A 6102-nucleotide genomic window follows, 5' to 3' on the forward strand; every position below is an offset into this window, starting at 1 on the left:
GCACTTCTTCTTCTTGCTCACTATACGAATCACCTTGGTCATACCCACTATCATCTTGCATGAATTGTTCCGGACGGCTTTGCTCTTGTTGACCTTTTTGCCATCTCTTGTTCATCATCATATTTACACCTTCCATCGCATTCACTTGTTTCAGCCCTTGAATTAGTTGCAGCCGAGCTTTGGCCAATTGGTTTATTGTGGTTGTTAACTCCGTGATAGCTTGCCCATGATCATGTAGTTCCTTGTTTAGGTGAATGACATTGGGGTCACCTTGCGGAACATTGGCCCTACTTTGCCATGTCGATGAGGTATCTGCCATCTCATCCAAAATTTCACAAGCTTCGGCATAAGGTGTGTTCATGAAGTTCCCGCCAGCGAGTTGATTTACCACACATTGATTTGTTGTGTTGATCCCCCTATAGAAGGTTTGTTGGATCATGGCCTCGATCATATCATTATTCGGGCACTCTTTAACCATGGTACGATATCTTTCCCAAATCTCATGCAATGGCTCATAGGGCTCTTGCTTGAACGCTAGAATTTCATCCTGTAGTGCAACCATGTGCCCCGGAGAGAAGAATTTGGCAATGGTTTTTTCGGCCAACTCATCCCATGTATGGATGGAATGATTGGGCAATCTCTCTAGCCAGTCCAATGTTTTTCCCCGTAAAGAGAAGGAAAATAGCCTCAACCTCAGCGCGTCCTCAGAAACATTGGTTTGCTTGCTCCCCCAACAAGTATCGACGAACCCCTTGAGATGCTTGTAAGCATTTTGATTTGGAGCCCCGGTGAAGAATCCCCGTTGCTCAAGTAGTGTAAGCATCACGTTGGTGATTTGGAAGTTGCCCGCCCTAATGCGGGACATGACTATAGCACTTGCATAACCCTCGTTCGGCAACACTCGGTGCGCTGCCGCTCTTGTTGGAGGTGGGGGAGGGACGAGAACATTATCATTAGGCGGTCGACATCGCCTATTTGCTTAGGTTCGGGAAGAACCTCATCTCCTTGATCATCGTCCACTTCCTCCCCTAATGGCAAATTACCAATGGGCTCGTTGTTGAGAGCCATTCTCGTACCTATAAGCAATTCAAAAACAAAATTAGTGACTCGGAAGGAAAAGAAGACAAATCACACAAAAACCTAGATATATAGCTAAATCCGTTTAACTCCAAGGCAATGACGCCAAAAATTGATGTTGCCCAAACTCACACCACAAATATAGGTAGTGATGCGGTCGAAGCAATAATAAAACCCAACGCAAGTCGGGGTCGAATCCTCAGGGAGTTAGAATTAAGATTAGGTATATATTTAGTGTAATTGTACAATATGCCTTAGATTACACTTTCACATTCTTGTTTGTTGTTTCTACTTCTACTTTAAACTATTGATTGCAATTATAAAACTAGGAGACAATATTTTTGGTTTTGGTTATTTTTCAAATGATAAAAGATCTAGGGTCGTGACTTCCACCAAGGTGGTTACCTACTGGGTTGAAAAATCTAGGACAAGCCTGATTGGTCAGGGTTGTAATATAACAATCACACACAATTTTCCACTATATACCTCTCGGTAGTTTGAGTGGTTTTGCCCAATTTGGCTTTTTCAAGTCCAAGTGGGTATTGCACAAAACAAGTGATAAATGCTCAAGTCGGGTCTTACTATCTCTAGATTCAGCCCTTTAATTGGGGCTATCAATTTCTTGGTAGCTAAGTTTTCCTAGACTTAGTCTCTCTTTCTCAAGTTGAGTTTAAGTCAATTAGGCATGAATCAATGTTTGTAACCATTAATTCTTAAATTCAAGCAAGAACTAGGCTAAATATCACTAACCCAATCATAAACAAGTCCTAAATCAAATACCCATTAAGTACCCACACTAGAGTTGGGCCACAACCCTAGCTAAAAATTTAGCTACTCAGGAAAAATGAAGAAATACAAGAAGAAATTAAGATAGAATGCATAATAATTGATTAGAGAAAGAAAATCTAATGTTTAGAAGCTAATCTGGTACAATATTATTCAAAACAGTAAATAAAAATGGCTCAGGTGCTCTTCAAAAACAAAACTTACCCTAAAAATGACAAAAAGTTCTATTTATACTAAGTTGAAAATATCTGACAAAAATACCCCTGCGGAGGTTATGCGGCCGCATAATTATGTGTGCGGTCCACACAACGAGACTTGGCTTGACAGGTTCTAGTTCTGCGGCCGCTCAATTCTGGATTGCGGCCGCACTCCTTTAACTACTGCGGACCGCACATTTGTGAGTGCGACCGCATTCTTGCTTCTGCGGCCGCATAATTATAGTGATGTCTGCACTCATTGATCTTAGGCTCTGGTTGTGTGAGACTTCTGCGGACCGCTTAAAAATGAGTACGGCCGCGCTCTTGATTATGCGGCCGCATAAAAATGGTGCGGTCCGCATTTCTTCTTGAACTTGAAATCCCATCTCTCTGATCTTTGTCTTCTGCGAACCGCATAATATTGAGTGCGATCGCACTTAACATTCTGCGGCCGCACAATTATGGTGCAGTCCGCACTCCTTCAGCTTGCCCAAAACCAGCTCTCTGAATCTCCTCTTCTGCGGCCGCACAATATTTGTGCGGTCCGCATACTCTGAAGAAGAACTGTCATGGCTTTTCCCTTGTTTTGCGGCCGCACACAGTATTGTGCGATCTGCACTGTGGGCCTTTTGCCTTGTTTTGGTCCTTATCTACTTTTGACTCATTTATGAGTTGATTTTGACTTTTTTGGCTCGTTTTCCAATGTTCATGTATAAAAGCACATTTCATTAATTTTCGAGAATACCTTTACGCATTTTTGAGCTAAAACGCAAGTAAAAGAGAGCAAATAAGTGATCAAAATACCTACTTATCAAGTACCATCCAGCTCATAAGTGCAACACCAAAAACAAGAACAAATTATGTACTTCTAAGTACATTGCCAATAAGTATAAAGATAGGATTATTTTCCAGCCAAATATTAAGTTGTGGGAGATTCAGGATTTCGGCAGGGATAAGTTAGGTTTGTATGTTGGAAGGACTATATGTTACAGGGCTAAGTGTAGGGTGATAAGTCAATTCATGGGTAACTGGAGGATGAAATTTAACAGACTTGCTGATTATGCTGATATTATTAAGCAAACAAATCCTGGGAGTTCATGCTGGATCAAAACAGATAGTGAAACTCTTCCTCGCAAGAATCTGTTTATCTATTTCTATCTATGTTTAGATGCTTTGAAAAGAGGATGGTTAGAAGGGTGCAGAAGGATCATATGATTTAATGGTTGTTTTCTAAAGGGAAGCTGCAAGGGTGAGTTACTTGGTACAGTTGGTAGAAATGGGAACACTCAAATGTTTCCTATTGCATGGGTTGTAGTTGATCAAGAGACAAAACACTCTTGGAGCTGGTTCATCACATATTTGATTGCAGATTTACAGTTAAGATATGGTGTTGGCTTAACTATTATGTCAGATATGCAAAAGGTAAAGTTACAATCAACTTTTAATTTTTCTTTTTCCAAGTATGTCTACTAACAATTTTTACTATTTTTTGTAGGGACTAGTACCAACTATAATGGAATTACTACCAATGGCAGAACACAAAATATGTGCTAGACACATTTGGTCTAACTGGTCCAAAAACTAGAGAGCTGAAAAAGGAGGAAACAATTATGGAGATGTGCCAAAGCATCTTATAAAGTGAAATTCAAGGAAGAACTTTGAAGTAATGAATAAGCTTGGTTATAAGATATGTGAAGACTTGTTGAAGTATGATAAAGAGTATTGGTGTAGGGCATACTTTAGAGAAGATTCAAAGCGTGATGTCATTGAGAATAACATATATGAAACATTCAATTCTTGGATAGTAGGTCCTAGGCAAAAGTTTGTTATAACTATGTTGGAAGAAATTAGACACAAAATCATGAATAGGACCATTGAAATGAGGAAGTTTGCTGAGACTTGGGTTACTGACATTGTACCAATGGCTAGGATGATACTGGAAGAGAACAAAGCCCTCTCTAGGAGGTGTGAGGTTATGTGGAATGCAGAACATGGGTTTGAAGTTGATGAAGGTGTGTACAGATTCATTGTTAACTTTATGACCATGACATGTACTTGTAGATCATGGATGTCGAGGGGCATTCCATGTTAACATGCAATATGTGCATTATATGATAAAGAAATGGACCCAGATGATTATGTTGCCCACTGGTATAGGAAGAAAAGTTTCCTTAAAGCTTACTAGCATTTCATTCAACCAATTCCCAACATGAAGATGTGGCTAGATTCAACAAATCCATGTATAGAGCCTCCGTAACCTAAACCTATGCCAGGTAGACCAAAGAGATGTAGGAGAAAAGCCAAGGATGAACAAAGGAAAAAGTATGGTAAAGATAAACTATCAAAGAAAGGGGTAAAGATGACTTGTTCAAACTGCCAACAAACATGTCACAACAAATCTGGATGCAGGAATATGGTAAGTTCTCATATTTATAATTCTGTCTTTTACATTCTTATTTTGCAATTCTGATATTCTTTTCTTTTACTTTTGTCAGCATGTTCCAAGAAGTGCTACTCAACAAAGTCAAAATATATCACCACCTCTACCAAGATCATCTCAGGAAATACTATCTCAACAAAGTAATCCATCATCTATATGCGATGATACAAGTATTGTCAAAAGATAAAGCAACAATCAATCAACTGGGCTTGGTATGGGAAGAGGAAAAGGAAGATGAACTACACTTGGCATTGGTAGGGGTGTATTCATATCTGCTACAAGAAGCTCTACTACCACACAACCTTCAATATCTCAATCTACAGGAGGCCCTGGACTAGGCAGGGGAAAAGGAAGAGGAACTACACTAAGAAGAGGCTCGGCTAATGCAGCATCCATTGGACATAAAAGGCCAAGGCATACCGGTTTTGGGATTTTCACTGACACTATGACTGGAACTACTATCCTGAATGTAAGGGTGTATAGTTTATTGTAATGCAGTTTTGTGGGCTAAAATTATTCTATTTTTACTAATTCATTGTATTTTACAGCCTGGTATATCATCTGAGAGAGTCATATCAAGTGGGACATTCAAGGATACATCTGCAACTAACATAGACATTGGATTTAAGCCCCCAGATTGAAGTTTAAAGGAAGAAATGCAGTGACAAGGTCACAACTTCAGCAGATGAGTGCAACAAGGAAAAAAGGCCCTTAAAGTCAAACAAGTTCAGCTGCATCTACACTGTGAAGCATACCAACTTTTGTTTATGTTATCTAAGATGTCACAACCAGTTTTTTGTTTGGGCAGTTATGCTCTATTTGATACATTATGCTTTGTTAGAGTTTACTAGTTTGGGCAGTTATTTGTTTGGGAAAACAATGCTCTATTTTTATAATTTGTAGACCAAAATAATGCTCTATTTTTTTTAGCTTCGATGTAATGCTAGTTCATCACATTATGCAATTGAATGTTTGGGCAGTTATGTTTTCAATTCATGAATATGTTTGGACAATTATGTTTTCAGTTCGTGAATATGAATTTGCATTTCATTCATAACACAATATGGAAGTGCAGCTGAACTTTAATTTGCATAAAAAAATTGGTCATTGACATTTCATTCATAACAATATAGTGTACATTAATAAAAAGGCCAAATTCCTAGTACCCACTTCCAACATACTACATTATTCTTGAACTAATAGCAACAACTACAACACCATTATCACCAACATATCATAAAAATAGTACATTGTTCTTCAAACCATCAGCATCAGCAAAGCCAAATCCATAGAAACAGCACCACCACCACAACAAATAACCACTTCAACCGTGCAACTGTTTTCTCAGTTCTTTCGACTCTCTTCAACAGACCCCGTATAACCCTCTTAGCTTGGTCGGGCATTTCATCATCATGCCATCTGAAGTATTTGCATCCACCTCGACCCAACAAAATTAAAAAAAGAAATGCGGCCAATTTTTTTAAAAACATATTTCTTTTTTAAGAAATTCAAGGGTCTAAGCAATATGATCGACTTACCAATTTACAACCATAAAATCGACGACCTGGGTTTGCAGGTGACCATAATATAGTCAGTGGCGCA

The sequence above is a fragment of the Nicotiana tomentosiformis genome, chromosome 3 (genome assembly GCF_000390325.3).
Source record: "Nicotiana tomentosiformis chromosome 3, ASM39032v3, whole genome shotgun sequence".
Lineage (NCBI taxonomy): Eukaryota > Viridiplantae > Streptophyta > Magnoliopsida > Solanales > Solanaceae > Nicotiana > Nicotiana tomentosiformis.